Source organism: Mesoplodon bidens (genome assembly GCF_964165515.1).
Source record: "Mesoplodon bidens genome assembly, chromosome: 9".
In the NCBI taxonomy this organism is placed as follows: domain Eukaryota; kingdom Metazoa; phylum Chordata; class Mammalia; order Artiodactyla; family Ziphiidae; genus Mesoplodon; species Mesoplodon bidens.
Genome location: NC_138166.1, coordinates 67,057,930 through 67,085,801, shown reverse-complemented (window position 1 = coordinate 67,085,801; position 27,872 = coordinate 67,057,930). Strand labels below are relative to the sequence as shown.

The window sequence follows — 27,872 nt, the reverse complement described above, 5'->3', positions numbered from 1 at the left end:
CTGTGAATGCAGAGACCTCTTCGTTTGTTTCTTCCTGTATCCTATGTGTTAGGATACATAGTTGACACATAGTTGACACTCACTAAATATCTGTGAATGACTGAATAAATGACCAGCTACAGAGAAAAGTGCTTGCTACTCCTTGTTGCCTGGATAAGCAAACAAACAAACAAGCCCCCCTATGGAGTCTTTGAGGAACTAGGAGTCTACTTCTGCCTGCCTGCTGTGGATGTGAAGCTGCTCTGGTGAGCTGAAGAGACAGAAGAGGGACTGGATTTCCTACTCACTGGCTGTCAGTCCAAAAAAGAAGCTGCTTTGCTTTCCACCATATGCTGGTTGGATGCTATAGGAGATATGTCAGCAATCTGATCTTAGTGACTTCTAAAGAATCACAAAATTATGACAACAAATGAAAAATGCACCTCATTTAAAGGCACTCACTTACCTAAGAGAGGAAGACCAAATTGAATATCTAGTATGGGCAGCTCCCACTGAAAGAGAACTGAAGAAAAGGCAGAAAAGAATGTTACAAAGCAAGAGAAAACAAAAGATGTTACAAAGAATGTTACAAAGCAAAACAAAACAAATAGTACCAGAACTCTTTCAGAAAATAACAAAGGAGGGAAGATATCCCTCTCATTTTTTGAAGCCAGCATTATGTTTACATCAAAGCCAGCAAAAGACATTACATAAAAAGAAAGCTATAGATAGATATCCCTCATGAACATAGGTAGAAAATTTCATAACCAAATGTTGGCAAGTTAAATTTAACAATATATTAAAAATATTATGCAACATGACCAAATCAGATTTATCTCAGAATACAGGTTAGTATAGCATTCAAATAGCAATGAATATAACTCACTGTATTTTCAGACTGAAAAAGAAAAAAACACAATGATTTCAATAACTGTAGAAAAAGCATTTACCAAAACCCAACATCCATTCCTGATTATAAAATCTCTCACCAATCTAATAATAGAAGGGAACTTTCCCAAACCAAGTAAGAACATCTACAAAAACCCAATGCTAACATTATATTTAACGTTGAAACACTGAATGCTTACCTATAACTTCATGAACAAGGCAGGGATATCTGCTCTCACCACTTGTATTCATCTTAATAATAGAGGTTCTAGACCCTGCAATAAGGGAAAAAAAGGGAAGGGGAAGAAAAATCATAAATATCAGAAAGGAAAAAATAAAACTGTCTTAATTCAGAGATAAATATGATCTTACATGAAATAAATTATAAGGGGTGTGCAAAAAAAGCTATAAAGTAATAAGTTTAGGGACATCAAATATTCAAGGTCAGTATGAAAATTTATTTCTAAATACTAACAATAAAATTGGGAATTGAAAACAAACATACTATTTTACTAAACTATATCAAAATTATATACTACTTAGAGATAACCTTAACAAAATACGGGGAAGGACTGTACACTGAAAACTCTAGAACATTGTTGAAAGAAATTTTAAAAGACCAACATAGAGATACAGTATATCCCCTGATCAGGAGAATAAGTTAAACTGGCAATTCTCCCCAAATTGATATACAAATTTATTGCAAACCCTTTCAAAATTACAGCAGGCTTCTGTGCAGAAACTGGCAAGCTGATTCTAAAATATACATGAAAAGATGAGTAACCCAGAATAGCCAAAATAATACTGAAATAAACTGTAGCACTTATACTGCCCAGTTTCAAAATTATTATAAAGCTATTACAATCAAGAATTGTGGTTCTAGCAAGAGAAGAAACACATAGATCAATGGAACAGAACTGAGAATCCAGAAATTAATTCTCACATTCATGGTAAATTCAGTTTTAACAAAGATGCCCGAGAACCCAATGAATAAAGGATAGTCTTTTCAACAAGTGGTACTCACACCAGTGTATAACCACATATGAAAAGATAAATCTAGCCTCTTAACTCACAACATATGCAAAGATTAACTCAAATTGGATCATAGACAAATATAAGAACTAAAACTATTTCAAAAATTGGGCAAAATATGTGAAGAGACACTTCAGCAAAGAAAAAGCATATACTTATATGTGGCAAATAAGCACATGAAATTGTGCTCCACATCATTTATTATTAGAGAAATGAAAATTAAAATCACAATGAGATACCATTACAATTTAGAATAGTTAAAAGAATAAAAAGTCGAAGTTTTGGAAAGAATGTGCAGCAAGTGGAACTCTTATACATTGCTGGCAGGAATGCAAACTGGTATAGCCATGTTGGAAAGCAGTTTGGCAGTGTCTTATAAAGGTAAACATGTACTCAACATACAACCCAGCTATTGCACTCCCAGGAGAAACAGAAACATCTCTCTACACAAAAAAGTTGTATTTGAATGGTCTTAGCAGCTTTATTCATAATAGGATAAAACTGAAAAAAATCCCAATCCTTATGAACTGGTGAGTGGGTAAACAATGGGTGACAGACCAATATAATGGGATAAGCAATCAAAAGTAACAAACTACTGATATTCACATAAATACATGATTTTTTGCATAGATGAATGTTAAAAGCATTATACTAAATGAAAAGTCAGAATCACCCAAAAGTTGATACTGTATGATTCCAATTTATGTAAAATTCTAGACAAGGCAAAATTGTAAAGATGGAAAGGTCAGTGGTTGACTGTTCTGTGGGTGGAGGAGAGGATGAACTGTAAATGGGTACATGGAACTGGGTGAGGCAAACATTCTTAGGCTTTCGCCAATTTTTGAATTATATTGTGTCTAAATTATATCTCATATAGTGGAGAATTTTGAAAAATGCTATGCAAGTACCCCTATCTATCCAAACTCACACTACACAAACTCTCCTTATCTGAACTTAGGGGCCTGAATTCCAGACAGCTACCTTCTGAAACACAAGGAGAGCAAGAGTGCTGGCAACATGGAGAAGAGCACCATCCTTACATGGCCTTCACTGTTGGACTTTATAATGCAGGCCCCCTGCTGAAGTTTCCTCCACAGCGTGGATGTGTGGCCTTCACCCAAATATCTTCAAAATCTCTGGCAGCCTTTGCACCCCACTCATACCCCATCACCAAAACCAAAACATAAAACAAAACAAAAACAAAACCCAAATCTCATACAGATTTAAAGTTTGTACGATCTTCCACAGAGGAAATAATATTTTCCTTCCAGGAGCTCCTCTGAGACTTTACTTGCTTCTAACTTAAAACTTTTCAAATTCAATGTGTATTATTATATTTTATTTACATTTATGTACTCTATTGGATTGCTCCTTATTATGAAAGCTATTTCTGGTAATTAGTTTTTGTGGCCTTACAATGCTTTGGTACAGTGGCACTGACCCAGTAAAGCATATTTCAATGTTTTTTCATGTGTGTGATTGGTCTAATTGTCTTCAGGAACTTCTTCCTACAATCCAAGCTATTAGATATAACCATCTTTTCTTACAAGCTAGTATTTCTTATAGTTAAAGTCTGAGAAATTAATGTCATTTTGAACATCTATTTGTTTACATTAAACAAATTTTATATTAAATTAAAATGTATTTTAATTCTTATACTGAACAGTTGTTTCTGTTTATATTAAATTAAAATTCTATTATAGATTAGAAAAGAGAAAAGTATATGTGTGAGTGTGTGTATGTGTGTCCCTTTTAAAAATTATACCACATGCCTACCAGATTATCAGTTACTTGAATATTTATTACAAGGTGTCCACTTAATATGAAAAAAATTATGAGTGCATTTCAGTAATTTTTTTCTTCCATCTTTTCCTCCTCTCTCCAGGTTCCTGTTTTGTTAAAGAAAGAAGATAATTTAAAAACTCACAAACCTATCCTTTAAAACCATATACTGAAGACATAACGCTTTAGAATTCATAAGCACTAGAAAAATATACATATAAATTTTAAAAACAATTATTTATTTAAAGTTCTGGGTGATGGAATCTTTTCTTTCACATCACTTATTTTTCACTATTCCTATTTGCTATTTGAAGTGGTATCTACTCAAAAAAAATTTTTTTTTTTTTTTTTTTGCGGTACGTGGGCCTCTCACTGTTGTGGCCTCTCCCGTTGCAGAGCACAGGCTCCGGACACGCAGGCTCAGCGGCCATGGCTCACGGGCCCAGCCGCTCCGCGGCATGTGGGATCTTCCTGGAGCGGGACACGAACCTGTGTCCCCTGCATCGGCAGGCGGACTCTCAACCACTGCGCCACCAGGGAAGCCCTACTCAAAAAATATTAATCAATGATAATTCAACTTATGCATATATTCAGACAATATAATTATTTATACTAATTGAAAAGCAATTAGAATTTAAAACATGTTAAAATGTTCTATATAATCAAATTAGTACTTCTGAAAATATAACACATTTTTGCCTGCAAGTATAAATTACAGTTGAAAATTTATCAATAATGTTACCCAGAAATAAATAATAAATAAATGTCTCTCTGTGGCTTATAAAGAATGTATTCTCTTCAAACATCTCCCAGATTTTAACATTTTGTAGACACATTTTTTTTAGTTTCCTTTAAATGAGAAAGACAAATAGTTGATATTAATGAAAAATGCTCTTCTAAGAAAGTGTAAAGCAGTTTTATTTTAGTTCATTCTGAATGAAAGGAAAAATTTTACTCAAATGCAAATAACAAAATCTGAACTAACAGCATTCGTCTGTTCAAGTTAGTAATCTGTCGCTTCAGTTATCAGAAAATGAAATGAGTCATTTACAGTCTTGCATTTATAATGCTGATCCAGTGAATATAGTTGATCTCATAGATCAGAAATTCATAAGTTCAACTCTGACACCTCTCATTTTTTATATCTATTTTGGTACTATTTATGCGTAGACTGTTGAGAGTTTTCAAGTAAAAGAAACTGTGCATTTGATCCTTATTTATGAAAACAGCAAAAAACTATAATTAATAAAAATATAAAGCTTGAGTTAAATTCTTTCTTATCTTAAAACACTGGCCTGGAATTTTAGGGACCATTGTAGCCACAGACAAGCACTGCACCAAACATCAATTAAGCCACTGAGAATCATCAGTTCATCTCATATAGATCATCACAGAATCAGAATGTTGAACGTGTGCCCTCTATTTCATGGAGAAATCTATGTATAGAAGCCCCTGTATATAATAAAAGTTCCCAGCAGCCGGGGTCGGGGGGACAGAAGGAGCAGAAACCACATACTCAAAAGCATTTCTATTGAATAATTTACTGTTATGATTAGCACCTTCAGCCTATTTAATAATGTTCAAACAATGTTAAATATACTGTCCAAGAAATGAGCTATTTTTAACCAATCTAATAATACTCATTTTGAAACTGACCCTTCACAACTCTTCTGGATCTCAAGGGAACCTCAGCTCCTGTTATCTCTACTCACTAGTGTGGAGCAATTAACACATACCCCAGCAGCTTAGTTTCTGTTTGACTGTGATTATTTTAAGTGTCAGGGGACTGAAAACAGTCTTATAAGACAGGCCATGACATGATGAAACAGTCTCTAAAACCATGGTATAGTCACAGTTCCACAGGTTTAAACTGAGAGGCAGTTCTCCAAATGTATTTACCCTAGTTAACGCCTAGCAAGGATTTAGTTATCTATTCTGTACTGTATTACTTTGACCTGGACATTTCGCAGATTTAGGAAAGATGCTTCAAAAGTGGATAGAGGGAGAGAGGGGAAGATGGCGGAAGAGTAAGGCGCGGAGATCACCTTCCTCCCCACAGATACACCAGAAATTCATCTACACGTGGAACAACTCCTACAGAACAACTACTGAACGCTGGCAGAAGACCTCAGACCCCCCAAAAGGCAAGAAACTCCCCACGTACCTGGGTAGGGCAAAAGAAAAAAGAATAAACAGAGACAAAAGGATAGGGACGGGACCTGCACCAGTGGGAGGGAACCGTGAAGGAGGAAAGGTTTCCGCACACTAGGAAGCCCCTTCGCGGGCGGACACTGCGGGTGGCAGAGGGGGAAAGCTTCGGAGCCGCGGAGGAGAGCACAGCAACAGGGGTGCGGAGGGGAAAGCGGAGAGATTCCCACACAGAGGATCGGTGCCGACCGGCACTCACCAGCCCGAGAGGCTTGTCTGCTCACCCGCCGGGGCGGGCGGGGCTGGGAGCTGAGGCTCGGGCTTCGGTCGGAGCGCAGGGAGAGGACTGGCAGCGAGAACACAGCCTGAAGGGGCTAGTGCGCCACGGCTGGCCAGGAGGGAGTCCGGGAAAAAGTCTGGACCTGCCGAAGAGGCAAGAGACATTTTCTTCCCTCTTTGTTTCCTGGTGCGCGAGGAGAGGGGATTAAGAGCGCTGCTTAAAGGAGCTACAGAGACGGGCGTGAGCCGCGGATGAAAGCGCGGATGCCAGAGACGGGCGTGGGACGCTGGGGCTGCTGCTGCCACCGCCAAAAGGCCTGTGTGCGAGCACAGGTCACTATCCACGCTCTCCTTCCGGGGAGCCTGTGCAGCCCACCACTGCTGGGGTCCCAGGATCCAGGGATGGCTTACCCGGGAGAGCACACGGCGCGCCTCGGGCTGATGCAACGTCACGCCGGCCTCTGCCGCGCAGGCTCGCCCCGCCCCACACTCTGTGCCCCTCCCTACAACCCCCCCACCCCCAGCCTGAGTGAGCCAGAGTCCCCAAAGCGGCTGCTCCTTTAACCCTGTCCTGTCTGAGAGAAGAAGAGACACCCTCCGGCGACCTACACGCAGAGGCGGGGCCAAATCCAAAGCTGAGACCCGGGAGCTGTGAGAACAAAGAAGAGAAAGGGAAATCTCTCCCAGCAGCCTCAGAAGCAGCGGATTAAAGCTCCGCAATCAACTTGATGTACCGTGTACCGTGCATCTGTGGAATACATGAAGAGACAACGAATCATCCCAAATTGAGGAGCCATGTGGATGAAAGGCTCTTGCTGCTGCAGCCAGGAGTCAGTGCTGTGCCTCTGAAGTGGGAGAGCCAACTTCAGGACACTGGTCCACAAGAGACTTCCCAGCTCCACATAATGTCAAACGGTGAAAATCTTCCAGAGATTTCCATCTCAACACCAGCACCCAGCTTCACTCAACGACCAGCAAGCTACAGTGCTGGACACCCTATGCCAAACAACTAGCAAGACAGGAACACAATGCCACCCATTAGCAGAGAGGCTGCCTAAAATCATAATAAGGCCACAGACACCCCAAAACATACCACCAGACGTGGACCTGCCCACCAGAAAGACAAGATCCAGCCTCATCCACCAGAACACAGGCACTAGTCCCCTCCACCAGGAAGCCTACACAACCCACTGAACCAACTTTAACCACTGAGGACAGACACCAAAAACAACGGGAACTACAAACCTGCAGCCTGCAAAAAGGAGACCCCAAACACAGTAACATAAGCAAAATGAGAAGACAGAAAAACACACAGCAGATGAAGGAGCAAGATAAAAACCCACCAGACCTAACAAATGAAGAGGAAATAGGCAGTCTACCTGAAAAAGAATTCAGAATAATGATCGTAAAGATGGTCCAAAATCTTGGAAATAGAAGACAAAATGCAAGAAACATTTAACAAGGACATAGAAGAACTACAGATGAAACAAGCAACGATGAACAACACAATAAATGAAATTAAAAATACTCTAGAAGGGATCAATAGCAGAATAACTGAGGCAGAAGAACGGATAAGTGACCTGGAAGATAAAATAGTGGAAATAACTACTGCAGAGCAGAAGAAAAAAAGAATGAAAAGAACTGAGGACAGTCTCAGAGACCTCTGGGACAACATTATACACACCAACATTCGAATTATAGGGGTTCCAGAAGAAGAAGAGAAAAAGAAAGGGACTGAGAAAATATTTGAAAAGATTATAGTTGAAAACTTCCCTAATATGGGAAAGGAAATAGTTAATCAAGTCCAGGAGGCACAGAGTCCCATACACAATAAATCCAAGTAGAAATACGCCAAGACACATATTAATCAAACTGTCAAAAATTAAATACAAAGAAAACACTGTGTTCACAATATCTAACTATGTTTCTCCCTCTTATACACTGTAATTCACTAGGGGTCACTGCCCACTTTTTTTTTTATTTACTATCTTGCCTCTATTCTCCCCTTCACAAAAACTTATTGAAAGAGAAGTTGACAGTTGCTCTGTACCTTCCCATAACCCATTCACTCTTTACCCAATGCAGTCTACCTATGCTGTCTCACTGTACCAAAAGTCCTCTTACTAACAACACTAGTTATTATCTTACATTGTGCCAAAAATCACCCTTATTACAAAGTTCCACAGACAGTTTTCAGGCTATCGTATTTAAGATCTCTGGAACAAATAACTAATCACTTTCTCTTGAATTCCTCTCTTCCTTCTGTTTCCATGACACCTTTCTCCTTTGATTAACTTCCTATGCCTCTGGACAGCCCTTTTCAATTCCTTCTGTGTGCTGCAATTTCTCTATGGTGCCCCTATGAGCCTCTATTCATTTACATTCCTCCTTCCATTCTGCACACTTCACCTAACATAGCATCTGCTGGGACCATATGCTCCTAAAGAGATTTATCAGGTTACACAGGTCGACCACATGGCCAACTGATCCACTGACTTCACTGATGACATCTTCTTTTATCTCTTTTCTACAGAACAGGTGTCCTTATCTTTCTCAGAAAAAAAACAAAACAAAACTGTGGTTGATGAGGTCAACTGACTTCCTGGCAAAGTGCTATCAGGAAATCCATTTGTCTGAGAAAGGAAGCAAGGCTATCTGAGTGGTAACGATGCCTGCCACAGAGGGAGACAGTCAAGGGAATGCCAATCTCTGAGGTTTCACACTCCCACAGAATATTTACTTTTGTTCTTTTATTGTCACCTATACCTGGATTATACATATCAAATTGGTTCCATGACTAAAATGAGTCGTATCCATATCCTACTGCATACAAACAAAGAAAATCCATTCTTGCACATCTTTAGACACCAATTATAGCATTTGGTGGAATTCCAAACTGGCAAAACACATGCTTCTGCTTGCCAGAAACCCCTCATGCCACTTTGAATTTATAGAGAATCATATTTCAAAATTCCCTAATGGTCCTCAAGGCAGGAAAAAAATTATTATATTCTTATTCTGAAAAGAACACCAAGGAGTACTTAGAGTTAAGGATAGGAAAAGTGCTAACGAGAGACTCAGAATGAATTCCTCAATTCCCCATAAGGGTGCTATTCAGCAAATTGGCTTAAACCCAGGAGCTATCTTTTGCATCAGGTTTGATGTGCCTAAAATTTTTACTTCTTAATAAATATTCTTGGAAAGTAAAAATATTTTCATATCATAATCATTCAATCCATAAGCATCCTCTATTCTAAAATAATATAAATATTTCTTTCATTTTCTGTGAATATTCTGACCCATTTAGTATATGGATTATTTTCCCTATTTTTTAAAAGATAGAAGTATTTTAAGAGCTTAGAATAGAGACCATCTGTGTTTAATGTGAAATCGTCTTCAAAACAGTAGAAACAAGGAATGTGAACTCTCAAGGGAAGTGTTAGAGGTCAAGCAACCTTCTCAGCTGCATCATATGAATAGTCAGAAAGGAAATGAAGGAGGTAATATGGATGTAGTGGGCAGGTATGAGGGACCTTGAGAGCAATGATAGGAGTGAGTCAGAATTAATCTTTTCCAAATTGTTCTCACTGAGACTACATCCCTTCACCATCAGCGTTGCCAGTCTGATCAAAAGGACAGATGGCACCTTTCTACAAGCAGTCCTCACACTTAGTAAGGATTACATTTGGGGGACTAGAACCATGAGTTGCAATGAGACCACTTGATTTGATTTTCCCCTAAAAAAACAATGGGAATAAATCATGCCTATGAACCAAAAGCCCAGTGCCCAACTTCTATAGAAATGATCATATTTTTTGAACTTGAAATTCTGAACCTCTAGAAAATAAACCTATTAATTGTAAGTAAATTACCACAAACTGGGTGGCTTAAAACAACAGAAGTTTATTCTCTTACAGTTCTGGAGGCTGAAATTCTGAAATCATGGTGTCGCCTTGCTCCCTCTGAAGGCTCTAGGGAAGAATCTTGCCTCACCTCTTCCTAGTCTCTGGCAGTTGACAGCAATCCTTGGTGTTCTTGGCTTGTACCTGCATAACTCTGATCTGGCTCTGTCTTCACGTAACCTTCTTCTCTGTTTCTTTGTGTCCTCTCCTCTCTTCTTCGTATATGAATTTGGGGTCCATCCTAATCCAGTATGACCTCATCTTAACTAATTACATCTGCAAAGACTCTGTTCCCCAAAAAGGTCATATTCTGAGATTCCAGGTGGGTGTGAATTTGGGGAGAATTTTATGTATGTACAACAGGTTTTTTTTTAAGAGAATTCAAGTTGGGCTATATTTGTGTTTTTTCTGCATTTTAATGCATGAGGGGATGAGGGTCTTATCATAATGTTAGTTGAAAAAGACACCAGGCTTCAATATAACCATTTGTGACTTCTTGGTTTTCTTCTCCTCCAGTCTCGGTCATATATCAACATTGTGAATCATATTAATAAAAGAGATAACTTTGTTGACATCCACCTTGCCTATCAGTTCACTCTGTGGGATGAATCGCTCTGAATATGAAGCTCTACATTGTACTTGGCCACCAACTTTTCAAACGACAGCCATGTTCACAGATTGTCATCTAAACCTAGAGCACAGCAATCACCCTGGGATTTCCTTTTCATCATCATCCTAAAGGTTCTTTTTCTTTTTCTTGTATTGGATCTCCTGTCTCCTACCCCCATCCCACCTTTGTATTCATCTTTACTGGTTAATGTTTCCATTTTTATGGAACACATTTTTCAATACCTTCTGAAGAAAGGGGAATGGGAAATTAAATTTCCCTTTTCTTACATGTCTAAGATAAAACCTGATAGCAGGCCAGGTATAGAATGGTCAGTTGTAAACCATTTTTATTCAGATATTTGAAGGCATTGTACATTGTTTCTTGCTTCCAATGTTGCTCTTGAAAAAAAATGGTCCTCTAGTTTTGTTATCTATCTTTCTCTTTTTTTTTTTTGTCTTTTTGTTTTAATCTCTGAGACATTTCTACAACTTTATATCACAACACTTTCATAAGTATTCTTTTCCTGTGATCATTTTTCTAATTTTATGGTACTCTCTGAATGTTCCTCTTCATACTACCCAGTCTTTCTTTTATGAATACAATAGTCTCTATGATCACTGTTAGGATATTAATGTTAATTGTTTTCTTTCTGCATCATACTTGTCCTCTCCAAGTTGCTTTTCTTTTTCTATTTGCTTATTTTTTTCTACCTTCCTTGTCATCTATTTGCCTGCTCATGATGAAGAATAGCAGGAGGTGGGCTCAAAACCAGACTGAACACTCTGAGCATCCAAGGGAGTACTGGCAAACTGGAACTTCACTGGAGGGAGATCTGGACAGGTATTAGGAAAACCTTCATGTCAATATCTTTGCTTTCTTATTTTATGGGAAGATCAATTTCCCAAAGGCAGGTCTTTTAGTCATCTATCAGGCAACAGAAGTTTGGTTGCCCATGCCCTGAGAGCTAATTTAAGTATGGGACAAAAACCTTGGTGCTTTTATATATATATATATGTGTGTGTGCTTATGTATATATATATTATATATATATAATATATATATATATATATTCTATTCATTCTTCTCTTTATGGTACTATACATTTATTCTCAACAGTCTAGCCCAGGAACAGTTTAACCTTCATTAGCATACAAATCTCCAGAGCACTACTTGAGTAATGGAGGGGAAGGCAAATGAAATGGGAGAGGTTATCTAGGAATTTGCTTTTTATATCATCTTTAACAGCAAACTGCTTCACTGCAAGTTCCATAAGTACTGCCAGTTCCTAGGTTTTTTGAAAATTTTACAGTTTAATTTTGGTTCTTTCTCAGTTTTTTCTATTTCCAGGTTAGCATTTGCTAAGTGGGTAGTCCTTGCCCATCTGCTTCCTGACTTCCAAAATGCTATTCCAATTGTTTTTCTCTCCTGTCTTTATGGATCTATGTCTTTTAAAAAATTATCCCTTTATTATAGCTTTAGTGAAGTTTGAAAGGATCAATATTAGATACATGTATTTAATCTGTCCTCTTAAAGCATAAAACCTCCAGGAGAAATTTTATTTTATAAAAGAATAAAAATTAACAAAGTAGTTTTCAACCCAGAAAAGTAGGTTCTCTGTTATTGTGATCAAAATAATAGAAAATGTGGACTAAGATCTATGACAATGGAAGATCTTCGGCTGATTACTTTTTTCCCTGAAGGATGCCAAGAGTCTGGGGTAATAGAGGCTAAGATAAAAATCTAGTTATAATCAACATCACTTGCAATAAATATACTACAATTATCCAGGCAAGAAAGGCATGGGGCAGAAAAGAAATTATGAAACTTATGGAGTAATTCAAATGCACTATTTTATTAAAATTAGGCAATGATAATCAGTGGCTACTAACATCATGAAAAGAGACCATCAGATTTTATATACCTCCTGATGTAAGTGCACAATAAAATTATATAGCAGTTTTGGCAAAACATTAAACATAAATCCATCAAGGCTCTAGATATATTTATCAATTTACAAGAAATACAGAGGTCAGACCATTTAAAATGACATATAAGGGTATAATCAGAAAAAAAACCCAAAAAACAAAAAAACTTTCTGTGGGAAACCCTACAAAAGAACATTCTGATAGAACTTTCAACAGTGGAATCGTTCTGTATCTGCATTATTCAATACATAGCTACATAGGGCTAATGAACATTTGAAATATGTTTAATGTAATACTTAAAATTTTATTTATCTATGCTAAATTTTTCTTTAATTTTAATTAACTAAAATATAAATAACTACATGTGTCTAGGGGCTACAATATCAAGTCATATACTGAGACATTTCTTCAATAAATAACAAAGAAAACAAGAGAGAAAAGGACACCTTACAAAAAAGACTCAAAAATATATCTATTAATACAGGGACCTTCAAGATGGCAGAGGCACCACAAATACATCAGAAATACATCTACATGTGGAACAACTCCTAAAGAACACCTACTGAATGCTGGCAGAAGACATCAGACTTCCCAAAAGGCAAGAAACTCCCCACGTATTTGGGTAGGGCAAAAGAAAAAAGAGACAAAAGAAGAGGGATAAGACCTGCACCTCCGGGAGGGAGCTGTGAAGAAGGAAAAATTTCCACACACTGGGAAGCCCCTTCACTGGCAGAGACGGGGGTGGGAGGAGGGGAATCTCCGGAGCGACGGAGGTGAGCCCAGCAACAGGGGTGCAGAGGGCAGAGCGGAGAGATTCCTGCACAGAAGATTGGCACTGACCAGCACTCACCAGCCTGAGAGTGGCTTGTCTGCTCACCTGCCGGGGCCAGTGGAGACTGGGAGCTGAGGCTCGAGCTTCAGAGGTCAGATGCCAGGGAGAGGAGTGGGGTTGGCTGCGTGAACACAGCCTGAAGGGCGCTGGTGTACCACAGCTAGCTGGGAGTCCAGGAAAAAGCCTGGAACTGCCTAAGAGGCAAGAGACCGTTGTTTCGGGGTGCGGAGGAGAGGGGATTCAGAGCACCGCCTAAACGAGTCCCAGAGATGGGTGCAAGTCATGGCTATCAGCGCGGACCCCAGAGACGGACATGAGACACTAACGCTGCTGCTACAGCCACCAAGAAACCTGTGTGCAAGCACAGGTCACTATCCACACCTCCCCTCCCGGGAGCCTCTGCAGCCCACCACTGCCAGGGTCCCGTGATCCAGGGACAACTTCCCCAACACAAAGCTTACCTCAGGCTTTTGCAACATCACACTGGCCTCTGCCTCCGCAGGTTTGCCCTGAATCCTGTACCACCCCCTCCCCTCAGCCTGAGTGAGCCACAGCCCCTTAATCAGCTGCTACATTAACCCCGTCCTGTCTGGGAGGGGAACAGATGCCTTCCAGTGACGTACACGCAGAGGCAGGGCCAAATCCAAAGCTGAACCCCAGGAGCTGTGCAAACAAAGAAGAGAAAGAGAAATCTCTCCCACCAGCCTCAGGAGCGGTGGATTAAATCTCCACCATCAACCTGATGTACCCTGAATCTGTGGAATACCTGAATAGACAACGAATCATCCCAAAATTGAGGCAGTGGCCTTTGGGAGAAACTGTAGACTTGAGGGTTGCTTTCTGCATCTAATTTGTTTCTGGTTTTATGTTTATCTTACTTTAGTATTTAGAGCTTATTATCATTGATAGATTTGTTTATTGATTTGGTTGCTCTCTTCTTTTTTTTATACATATATATTTTTTACTTTTTTATTTTTGTGAGTGTATATGTGTATGCTTCTTTGTGGGATTTTGTCTGTATAGCATTGCTTTTACCATTTGTCCTAGGGTTCTGTCTGTCCATTTTGTTTTCCTTTTTTCTTTTTTTTGTATAGTTTTTAGTGCTTGTTATCATTGCTGCATTTTTTTTTAGGTTTGGTTGCTCTCTTCTTCCTTTCTTTCTTTTTTTAATCACTTTTTAATTTTTTTATTCTTAATAATTTCCTTTAATTTTTATTTTAATAACTTCATTTTATTTTACTCTTTTCTTTCTTTTTATTTTTTCTCCCTTTTCTTCTGAGCCCTGTGGCTGACAGGTTCTTGGTGCTCCAGCCGGGTGTCAGGCCTCAGCCTCTGAGGTCGGAGAGCCGAGTTCATGACATTGGTCCACCAAAGACCTCCCAGCTCCACTTAATATCAAATTATGAAAGCTCTCCAAGAAATCTCCATCTCAACACTAAGACCCACTCAACGACCAGCAAGCTACAGTGCTGGACACCCTATGCCAAACAACTAACAAAACAGGAACACAACGCCACCCATTAGCAGAGAGGCTGCCTAGAATCATAATAAGGTCACAGACACCCCAAAACACACCGCTGGATGTAGACCTGCCCATCAGAAAGACAAGATCCAGCCTCATCCACCAGAACACAGGCACAAGTCCCCTCCACCAGGAAGCCTACAAAATCACTGAACCAACCTTAGCCACTGGGGGCAGACACCAAAAACAATGGGAACTATGAACCTGCAGCGTGTGAAAAGGAGACCCCAAACACAGTAAGTTAAGCAAAATTACTAGACAGAGAAATACAAAGCAGATGAAGAAGCAAGGTAAAAACCAACCAGACCAAACAAATGAAGAAGAAATATGCAGTCTACCTGGAAAACAATTCAGAGTAATGATAGTAAAGATGATCCAAAATCTTGGAAATAGAATGGAGAAAATACAAGAAATGTTTAACAAGGACCTAGAAGAACTAAAGAGCAAACAAACAGTGATGAACAACCTAATAAATGAAATTAAAAATTCTCCAGATGGAATCAATAGCAGAATAACTGAGGAAGAAGAATGGATAAGTGACCTGGAAGATAAAATAGTGGAAATGACTACTGCAGAGCAGAATAAAGAAAAAAGAATGAAAAGAATTGAGGACAGTCTCAGAGACCTCTGGGACAACATTAAATGCACCAACATTCGAATTATAGGGGTGCCAGAAGAAGAGAAAAAAAAAACACTGAGAAAATCTTTGAAGAGATTATAGTTGAAAACTTCCCTAATATGGGAAAGGAAATAGTCAACTCCAGGAAGCACAGAGAGTCCCATACAAGATAAAACCAAGGAGAAACATGCCAAGACACATATTAATCAAACTATCAAAAATTAAATACAAAGAATAACTATTAAAAACAGCAAGGGAAAAGCAACAAATAATATATAAAGAAATCCCCATAAGGTTAACAGCTGATCTTTCGGTAGAAACTCTGCAAGCCAGAAGGGAGTGGCAGGACATATTTAAAGTGATGAAAGGGAAAAACCTACAACCAAGATTACTCTACACAGCAAGGATCTAATTCAGATTCAACAGGAAAATTAAAAACTTTACAGACAAGCAAAAGCTAAGAGAATTGAGCACCACCAAACCAGCTTTACAGCATATGCTAAAGGAACTTCTCTAGGCAGGAAACACAAGAGAAGGAAAAGACCTACAATAACAAACCCAAAACAATTAAGAAAATGGGAATAGGAACATACATAATGATAACTACCTTAAATGTAAATGGATTAAATGCTCCAATCAAAAGAAATAGACTGGCTGAATGGATACAAAAACAAGACCCTTCTATATGCTGTCTACAACAGACCCACTTCAGACCTAGGAACACATACAGACTGAAAATGAGGGGATGGAAAAAGATATTCTATGCAAATGGAAATCAAAAGAAAGCTGGAGTAGCTATTCTCATATCAGACAAAATAGACTTTAAAATAAAGACTATTACAATTAACAAAGAAGGACACTACATAATGATCAAGGGATCAATCCGAGAAGAAGATATAACAATTGTAAATATTTATGACCCAACATGGGAGCACCTCAGTACATAAGGCAAATGCCAACAGCCATAAAAGGGGAAATCGACAGTAACACAATAATAGTAGGGGACTTTAATAGCCCACTTTCACCAATGGACAGATCATCCAAAATGAAAATAAATAAGGGACACAAGCTTTAAATCATACATTAAACAAGATGGACTTAATTGATATTTATAGGACATTCCATCCAAAAACAACAGAATACACTTTCTTCTCCAGAGCTCATAGAACATTCTCCAAGATAGATCAAATCTTGGGTCACAAATCAAGCCTTGGTAAGCTTAAGAAAATTGAAATCATATCAAGTTTCTTTTCTGACCACAGTGCTACGAGATGAGATACCAATTACAGGAAAAAATCTGTAAAAAATACAAACACAAGGAAGCTAAACAATACACTACTAAACCAAGAGATCAAGGAAGAAATCAAAGAGGAAATCAAGAAATACCTTGAAACAAATGACAATGAAAACACAATGACCCAAAACCTATGGGATGCAGCAAAAGCAGTTCTAAGAGGGAAGTTTATAGCAACACAATCCTATGTCAAGAAACATCTCAAACTAACAACCTAATCTTACACCTAAAGCAATTAGAGAAAGAAGAACAACACAAAAAAAAACAAAGTTAACAGAAGGAAAGAAATCATAAAGATCAGATCAGAAATAATTGAAGAAGAAATGAAGGAAACGATAGCAAATATCAATAAAACTAAAAGCTGGTTCTTTGAGAAGATAAACAAAATTGATAAACCATTAGCCAGACTCATCAAGAAAAAACGGGAGAAGACTCAAATCAATAGAATTAGAAATGAAAAAGGAGAAGTAACAACTGACACTGCAGAAATACAAAGGATCATGAGAGATTACTGCAAGCAACTATATGCCAATAAAATCGACAACCTGGAAGAAACGGACAAATTCTTCGAAATGCACAACCTGCCAAGACTGAATCAGGAAGAAATAGAAAATATGAACAGCCCAATCACAAGCACTGAAATTGAAACTGTGATTAAAAATCTTCCAGCAAACAAAAGCCCAGGACCAGATGGCTTCACAGGTGAATTCTATCAAAAACTAGTGAAGAGCTAACACCTATCCTTCTCAAACTCTTCCAAAATATAGCGGAGGGAGGAACACTCCCAAACTCAGTCTACAAGGCCACCATCACTCTGATACCAAAATCAGACAAAGATGTCACAAAAAAAGAAACTTACAGTCCAATATCAATGATAAACATAGATGCAAAAGTCCTCAACAAAATACTAGGAAACAGAATCCAACGGCACATTAAAAGGATTGTACACCGTGATCAAGTGGGGTTTATCCCGGGAATGCAAGGATTCTTCAGTATACATATATCAATCAATGTGATAAACCAAATTAACAAACTGAAGGAGAAAAAGCATATGATCATCTCAATAGATGCAGAAAAAGCTTTCAACAAAATTCAACACCCATTTATGATAAAAATTCTTCAGAAAGTAGGCATAGAGGGAACTTACCTCAACATACTAAAGGTCATATATGGCAAACCCACAGCCAACATCATTCTCAATGGTGAAAATCTGAAACCACTTCCACTAAGATCAGGAACAAGACAAGGTTGTCCACTCTCACCACTGTTATTCAACATAGGTTTGGAAGTTTTAGCCACAGCAATCAGAGAAGAACAAGAAATAAAAGGAATCCAACCTGGAAAAGAAGTAAAACTGTCACTGTTTGCAGATGACATGATACTATACAGAGAATTCTAAAGATGCTACCAGAAAACTACTAGAGCTAATCAATGAATTTGGTAAAGTAGTAGGATGCAAAATTAATGATTTTTAAATAAACATTCATATGTATTAACATATCTATATGTATAGATACACACCAGATGTTATGAAAAATTGCTCTATTATGTTTTACTTTACTTCAAAAATAAAATGTATTATTAGTTTTAAATATATATATATATATATATCTTCCAATTATAATGTATACATGTTATTTGGATTTTAATTAAAAGAAATTGTATGCAATTATATTACAAAATATTGTGGGGAATGTGAGCATTTGGGGAAATTGAGCATTTATATTTGATGTGAGCATTTATATTTGATGATATTAAGGAGTGAGTGTTATTTAGTATATAAGGATGTTACAGTTATGTTTAAATATAGTTTCCATCAGAAATACTTATGAAGATATTTACAGATGAAATTAACTGTAATGATGGTTTAGATTTGGTTCAGCATGATCCAAGGCTGGGTGAGAGTACAGGTAAAACAAGGAATAGATGAAACAAGGCTGATAATAAGTTCACTGTTGAAGCTGGTGATAGACATGTGGGAACACATCATACTATTCTCTTTACTCTTGAACATGCTAGAAAATTTCCACATGCTCACATATTTTTTTTAAACAACAATGTTCCAACTCCAGACATTCCAATTCTAATGTACATCTAGAGTTGAGGTCCTTGAGGATGAGGAAAAATATAAAGTCAACTTTTTAGGAAGAGCTCTAAGTGAGAACAGAAATATTTAAAAGACATTGTATAAAGTGGGAGAGGCCTCTTCCTTCTCCTTCAGGAAATTTTACTGCACAATCACTTCAAATTTATTTGAGGTTTTATTATAAATGTAACTTTGAGGAATCTATTTTTCAATTTCAGAATTTTGGTACATGCTCAAGATAAGAACATAAAAGTTGGAGAAGCAATCGATACAAATAGATACAACTTTTCAAAGCATTCTTATCATGCTTCCTGTGAGGCTAATGAGGACTTAACTCAGGAGAGATGAAAACTTCTGCATGTGTCTTCTCCAAGTGTCTTCAAAAATGAAACCTCAAATGTGAGCAGAGAGTATAAATACAGACATTTATCCATCATTAAGATCACTTCGGGAATCTATGAGCTTGTCAGTACGTTTTAATAATGAGGATCAGATATAGCAGATAGAATAACATAACAGAAAACTCAGACTACAGCCTTTCTTTTACCATTAATTGAGTTATTTCTTTTCCTCTGACTGTGTAACATTTTTTTGTTTAACAAGTAGTTTAACAAGTAGTCATGCAAAAAAAATTCTTAAATGAATTCCCTGGGGCCATAAAGATATACATCTATGTAAAAGTAGGTTTTACAACGACTGCAAAAGATCTAAGTTTCTGATCAGTCTTTCTAAATTGCCACATGGATTAAAACCATTTTAGATGTTCAAAATTTGCAAGCATTAAATTCATGATTACAAGGTAACCTCCTCCTATTGCTTATTCATAATATTCCTACTGGGATAAAGGGAAGGAAGAAAACTAGCATACATTGTGCCTGCCAAATTAAATATATTTTCTACTTTAATTCTCTTAACTTTATTGTTATTATCTCCATCTTATAGTTAAAGAAAGTAGATTCAGAGACGTTAATTCATTTGCTCAATGTCACAGTTAGTGGAGTAGACCTTAAACTTAGTTTGACTCAAACCCTAATATGACTTCCATTCCATTCCATTCAATATAAGACTCCATTCTGTCTTCTCATCTACTTTGCTTTTGTCTAGCTTTTACGTGTACATAAAAAAAGGTTTAAAAGAGAGAGAGAGTAAAAAAAAAAAAATCCAGACACATCTGTTGGGGAAGATGGTTTATTACCTAAAATAGAATGCAAATGATACCAGCAAATTTCAGAAGATGTGAATGTATTTGTTTCCTAGGCTGCCATACAAATTACTACAAACTTGGAAGCCTAAAGCAACAGAAATGTGTTCTCTCACAGAGGCTCTGGCAATATCAGTGTCTCCATCTTACTCTGCCCCCACCTCTCTGGCTTGTGCTTCTGCATTTGCAGCTCTGCCCTTGGAGCCATTCTCCTTTTTCTTGAAGAGCTGCATATTTTTTAAGTCAATGACCTCTATCAGCTCATTTCCCTCGTGTAGAATCCCAGAAGCCCAACGACCATCCTTTATTTCATCTTGTCTGTATTCTTCTGTCCAAGTTGGCATTGTTTCTGCTGGTACAGCAGTCTCAAAAACGTTCTCTGTCTCCCATGTATGTCATAAGGATCTATACCATTAGACAAGAGGGTTCTCCATAGACCCTTCCTGGATAACCCCTATCTATTCCTGGCTTCTGCTGAGATGATAGTTGATTGGATCCATGAGTCATATATCCAGCAAAAGTGGAGTCATATACATCAGCAAAAGTTTTCCAGCCACACCCCTGAACCTCTCTCCAACGGGTGCTTTCCCATTAGTAAAGAACCTAACTTTAGCATCATTTGCAATCTGGATACACTAGGTACCCCCAAAATAATCAAGTTCTGGTTCCATATTGCTTAACAGTTTTTTCACTAATTTATCTCTTTCCTCTCACATTTTACTAGACACAACAATGAGAAACCAGGCCACACCTTTAGTACTTTGTTTGGAAATCTCTTCAGCTAAATATCCAAGATCTGCTTTCCATTCCAAAATAGAAAACAATTTAGCTACGTTCTCTGTCATTTTATGACATGGAACAGTTTTCCTCCAGTTTCCTTATAACATGTTCCTTATTTCTTTCTGAGACCTCACCAGAAGGTCTTTTAAGGTCCTCACCTTTAAGGTCCTTATTTCTACCAAAAGTCTCCTCAAGGAAATCTAGGCTTTTTACTGTTAAGTATGTCAAAATTCTTCCAGTCTCTATCTATTATCCAATTCTAGAGCCACTTCCCTATTTTTAGGTATTTTTACAGCAGCGCCCCACTCTCAGTACCAAAATCTATATTGGTTTCTTAGTGCTGCCATAATGTACAACCCACACACTTAGTGGCTTTAAACAAAAATTTATTCTCTCACAGTTATGGAGGCAAGAAGTCTTAAATCAAGGTACTAACAGTGCCACAGTCTCTCCAAAGTCTCTAAGGACCAATACTTTCTTGTTTCTTCCAGCTTCTGGGGGCTACTGGCAATCCTTGGCCTTCCTTGGCTAGTAGATGCATTATTGCAGTCTCTGCTTCTTTCTTTATATCATCTTCTCCTCTGTATCTTCTCCTCTTCTGTCTGCATAATCTACCTCTGACTCACTCTTGTAATGACACCTATGCTTGGATTTCAGGCCCACTCAGGCAATCCAGGATGATCTCATCTCAAAATCCTTAAGTGCATGTGTGTACTCTGTATCTCTATGTGTGTATGTGTGTGTGTGTGTGTGTGTATATATATATATATATGACTACATAATACATAAGTCTATAAAAGTTTATAGCTACATAAATCTAATTACAATTTCATAAGATTTAAGTGTGAAGCAAAATTTATCTTATTAATGGTGCTAAAATTCAGTATATATATGTATATATATGATATTACATTTTAAATCTGATGAAAACAGTCTATCAATAAAATAAGTTTATAAGAGTAAAGAAATCTTCCACCAAAATTGTTGGGGAGTGGATGTCAACCTGAATGCAGATATAAAACCTACTGGAAACAGCTGATCCTTAAGGGAGCAGTGATTTTATATTTGCACTCACTGCTCTGTCACTGTCTATAAAAGCTATCAGATATTTGTTCTTCAGGTACTGCCGTCAAACCAGTTTTGAGAGACAGACAATGTTAAAATAAAGTCAGAACATGTCAAAAAGAACTTTTTTTTTTTAATATCACAGGGATAAGGATGGACCTAAATATATTCTGAAACTAGAGGGAATGTCTTGATGGTTTAAAAAAAAAAAAAAAAAGTCTACTGATGCTGCCATCTTGAATCATAAAGTCAACATGGTTTTTTTGTTTGTTTTATTATTTATCCTGGTTGAAAGTCAATGCACAAGTAGTATACATTTTCAATTCACTCCTGTTTTCAGTAATCTAGGTATCCAATATTTCACACTTGGCCTAATTCTACCATGTGATTGAAGACTTCTAGACAATTATTGTGTAATAGAACTACTCTTCCACAGAGAGGATTTATCTGTAGTATAGACCTTGTGAGGATTATATTTGGCACACCTGTATCAGGTTATTAATGCTCTCAGGACAAGTTACCTATTATTTAAAACCCTCAAACAACTATTGCACCCCATTTTGCTAGAAATAACTATTTTATAATAGCAGAACTTATCAGTCTGTGTAATGTTTTAAAAGAAAATAATCATTTTTCTGCATATAGAACTTATTCCTGAAAAATATATGGAGTACACTTTATTTTCTTAGCTGTTGGTATGAAATGTCTCTTTGTGGAAACCTGTCTTTGTTAAGAGAATAGACCATCTCTAATGAAGCCTGAGGCCCCAGTGCCTTATTGTACTGAGATTGGTGCCTGAGTTAGAGAGAGTCTACAGAAGAACTCCTCATCTGCACGAGAAAGGGACATATTTACTCCTGAGAGACAGTAGGGGAAGAAGATATTGGAGGCAAAGTAACCAGGAAAGGATCAAAGGAAACTATCAAGATTGGGAAAAGACAACACACAGAATGGGGGAAAATATTCACAAACTATGTATCCAATAAGGATCTAGTATAATACATAAAAAGCACTTATACTTCAAGAACATAAAACCAAACAACCCAATTTAAAAATGTGCAAAGAATTGAATACACATCTTTCCAAGGATTATATACAAATGGATAATAAGCTCAACATAATTCACCATTTGGAAAATGCAAATCAAAGCCAAAATGAAATACAGCCTCACCGTAGGATGGCTTTAACTAAAAAACCAAAACCAAAACAGAAAATAGCAAGTGTTCATAAGGAAATGGAGAAATTGGAACCCTTGTACGTTGCTGATGGGAATGTAAAATGGTACAGATGTTGTGGAAAACAGCTGGCAGCTCCTCAATAAGTTAAACATAGAATTACCATATGATCCAGAAATTCCTCTTCTGGGTATGTATCCAGAAGATTTTAAATCAGGTGTTCAAACAAACTTGCACACAAATATTCATAGGAGTATTTATAATTTCCCAAAGATGAAAACAACCTAAATGTTCATCAACTGACAAATAGATAAATAAAGTGTAGTATATATAAACAATGGAATATTATTCAGACATAAAAGAACAAAGTATTTATACATGCTACAGCATGGATAAATCTTGAAAACAATAAGCTACATGAAAGAAGCCAGAAACAAAAGGCTGTATATTGTATGGTTCCATCGTGAAAAACCCAGAGTAGGCAATTTTACAGAGAGAAAAAAATTATTGGTTGCCAGAAGTTAAGGAAAATGGGAAGTGAGGAGCGACTGTTTAATGGGTTTCTTTTGGGGGTGATGAAAATGTTCTGGAATTAGACAGTGGTGATGGTTGTACAACATTGTACTAAATGTCACTAATGGTAAATTGTATATTATGTGTATTTTATCACCATAAAAAGAAATAATTGTAAAATTAAAGTACTAGGGAAGAAGAAGGACCAGGGAAAGAGAAATTAGGAAATTGCTCCATGACCCATGCAATATCTTCTTTTACCATGACCTTATAATACTTTGGTCTTTTCTAAAGACTGTAAAAAATCACAAGTTTCCTGGTAAATTTGGATTCCTTTTGAAAACTGGTGTCAAGGCTGAATTCTGTGCCCTGGCTAATATCATGTCAATAAGATCAGTCTATGCTATTAGGGGAAGTAGATATTTGATATCCATATTTTATTTAAAAAATACTGATCACCTGTTCTTTATCACTGTTCTAGACCTTGGGAGATATAAAGCAATATAACAAGGTTAGTGTTAGAATCTGCCCTCACAGTTATGCTTTTCTTAAAATTATGATCAATGTTCTTCCCCTCTTACTCCATGTGACACACATGGAGTTCAGATGCCCCCATCTGAAACTCAGGATCTTTCCTTGACCAACTCAAGGTATTCCAGGACATCAAGAGACTCACTATGTCAACCATACCAACGCAGCCCCTTTAGTAACGGGGTATCTTCCACATTAATGATTACCAGACTGAGGTTAGCAAATGCCCCCAGGTCACGGCTGGTTGCGCATAGAGTTTGAAATTCAATTTACCTAAACCTTCACAAAGACTCCAAAGGGGTTTTAAGGAATGTGCACTGTGGGACATTGTGGATTACAATTGTAGACTATTGTAATTCAGTGATCTAGAAGAATCATTAGGACTCATGAAAAGTCTGTTTGTGTCAGGTCTTCAAGCAGGTGCTCAAAACACATGGAATAGGAATACCTCTAAGAGTGCCTTTGTCATAAGGACATTTCAGATATAGGATTTATACAGGTGGCTAATTCTTATTAGTGAGACTGTTCTCAAACAAGGAAGAGATTTCCCAAATAGTATATCCAAATAACTTAAGTCATACTGTATTTTACATTTTTGTTCTAATCCAAACTATTTATTTCAGCTTTTTGTAAATGTTCATAGCATTTGGGGGAAATGTTTTAATTCATCTTTCATTACACACTGGTAATCTGCTAAATTCCCAAAGTACTGATAACTCAAATAAAGCTACTCCTAGCCTCAAAATAAAATATAATTCTCTGAAGAATTACTTGGTTACAGAAAGATTTTACTATCAGTGTCTCTGTAGAAGAATTCATTAGTTGGTAATACCACTAAGGCTGCACAGATCTGGAAGAAAGTATGAGATGAGCTGTGGTCACATTTGATTAGGTTTGGATCTGGGGGAATAATTCTATGCACCAAGGTAACAAGGGAATGAGTTCACCTGCGGGACTTTGTCCCTGATGAATTTCACTCTCTGCTAAACATGAATAGTTAATTTTCAAGGGGGATACAAGAAGCATATGCATACCACATTTAGAGGTGAAACTAATCTCATACTTTGCTATAAAATATATTTCAGGTCTAATCACTGAATACCAGAAAATAGCCCTTGCTACTAAAGTAAGTCAGTAATTTATATGACTCTGACAATTTTAAATTGCCTAGCTTGCACCTCTAAAGCGAAATTCAAAAATTAGCAATAGGAGATGATATACTCCTGTGAGGAAAAGATAAATACTGTAATTCTAAATTACATGTGAAATATTTATGATGATGTTGGGGTTTTTTCATTTGTCTTTTTTTTTCCTTCTTCAGATTTTCAAAGGAATTTATTAGTCCTTTTACTCCTTTTCTTTGCTCAAAAATTTCCAAGGAAATGTAATTATGGGCTAGGATTCTACCTATCATTTTAGTAGGAACAGCAAGAAGTGAGTTTAGGGAAGAATATCGAGAAAAAATAAACATTTGCTTTACGGTAAGCATTTTGTTAAATGATTGATTCACTTTATCTCATTACACATTCACAACAGCTTTTCAAGGTAGATGTAACAGGATTCTAAAACTGAACTCCCCTTGTCCCAAATGTGACTGAGGCTCTGATGGCACAAAGCAAAGCAATAGGTCTGAAGCAAATTGCAAACTGCTTGACCACACCTACACAGGACCAGCAAAGGAGGCATCTGCCATTCTGTTTTCCAAATCTTACTTCAACATATAATATGTAAGTGATTAAAGGGAGAAAGAAGAGAGGAGGGGAGAGGTGAAGAGAAAAAAAGAGGAGTTTCAGAGAGAATTTCTTTGAAGGGTGGTGAAGAGCCATGAGAAGGGAGATAAACCCTCCACATTTTAAGCCAGTGAGAAGGCACTTCAAGACTCAGAGAACTTGAATTTGTACCTTATGAGATATAGGAACTGGTGCCAGACTGATATCGTAAAAGGTCCAAATAAATATTTGAGTTTGTGGTTATCTAGTCGCCCCAAGAGTATAGAGGGCTGAGTTGAGAAGTAGCAGCACTTTCAGTTGTCAAACGTTAGTGTTTAAAGGAATTAATTGTGTATATTTTGATAGAAGCCATCGTGGGCTTGTTTTGGATCGCACCAAATAGGGCTGTGTAGAGAAACAATGGGACTCCAATATAGAGGCTCTTCCTCCAAGATTCATTCCTCCATTTATTCATTCATCTTTTCAACAATATTTACTGAACACCTACTGCAAGCCAGGCATTATTCTTGGCACAGGAGATATAGTAACGAAAAAAATAGGTAATCTTTGCCTTTTAAAACCTTATGTTCTATTGAGGGAAGACAGATAATAAACAAATATGTCAAATTGTGAAAAGTGCTTTGGATAAAAAGCCACGGGGGGGCGGTGGTTGGAGAAAAGTCCAGTAGAAGAGAATAAACAAGGGCTCAAGGAGAGATCTGAAGTGACCAGTTAGAAAAGATGCTTTGGCTGCATTATCCTGAGTACAGTGAGAGGTTCATAAGGAGGGGATTTCTGAGAAGCCAAAAATGCCCAAAGCGAGAGTCAACTTTCAAAGTCCACCAAGCCTAGAAAATGCAAATACCATTTCATAAGTAGGTATTTTCTCACATCTCTCCTCTCTCCCTTGACCCACCCCAATAGTGGAGGAGCTAGAAGCAAACAAACTAATGAATGAGGAGATGGAATGTGGGGGAAGAGGAAGAAGAGAAGGTTTAGCAGAAGAAAGAGAAATTGAAAAGCTGCCCATACCTGCCTTCCCTTTGTTGGTTTCCACACTGCAGGATACTGAAGGCATGGGAGGAGAGAAAGTGTTTTAAGCTCACATGAAGGTTACACAAAAATATAAAATATTAAAGCTCATTTTAAAATGTTTTTCTTAATGCTCAAGGGCAGGACCAATTTTTCAAAATCTTCAATAAATATTCAAAACAAACATATACCCTTTATTTGATGAAGACAAAGTTCTCCCTGTCTCTCTCTTTATATATAGCTCTAAAAACCTGTAATAATGATACGCTACACTAGTCATACTTAATATGTGTTCATGTACAATTCTATTCATCCAAGTCTTCTTCCCTATTAGAACAGTCTAGTTCTGACAGTAACATGAAATCTGTTATTATACTTGTGACTTATCTTTAATCATCTTCTCTTTGCTCTTCCAAGAGATTTTTTGCATGTATTTAGTTGCTGGTTTCTGATTTGTTGTTGGTTTGTGTGTGTGTGTGTGTGTGTGTGTGTGTGCACTACTCTGTTTCATCCTTATCATATATTGTACCTTTTTTGTCTTTTTTTAATTATGCAATTTCCCTCTATATTATGTTTAGTGCTTTGACTCCTCTTCAACATTATATTGCCATAGCTATTTCCCTGTTGTTTGAATTTTTCTAGTATTTCTCTACCCATGCCTTATTTTCAACTCTAATAAAACATGTTTTTTGCAGAAATATACCTGTTTTTAATTAAATCTATTACCAGTTCATTTGCATGTAACATAATGACTGACATATATAATTTATTTATGCCCATCTTACTTACACCTATCACATATTTTGTGTTATTCTTTCTTCATTTTCATTTTCCAAATTTTTGTTGATTTGGCAGAGTTATTACTAATTATTTATTAACTTGGAAGTTTTGCCCCACTTTTTGATGACATGAGTGATTACCTTTCTTTGATTGCTTGTATAGGCAAGCACATATTTCTCTATAAGTAT

General features: G+C 37.2%; 1 long non-coding RNA gene across 1 annotated transcript in view; it reads right to left on the bottom strand.

Moving 5' to 3' along the window:
- Positions 1 to 445: 445 nt before the first annotated feature.
- LOC308622874 overlaps positions 446 to 27,872 on the bottom strand; it is a 50,738-nt gene continuing 23,311 nt past the window's right edge. The window contains exons 3-5 of the long non-coding RNA XR_014016698.1: positions 17,960 to 18,149; positions 1,068 to 1,142; positions 446 to 502 (exon numbers count right to left, since the gene is read on the bottom strand). This is a non-coding gene — a long non-coding RNA (uncharacterized lncRNA). The remainder of the gene's footprint in view (positions 503 to 1,067; positions 1,143 to 17,959; positions 18,150 to 27,872) is intronic.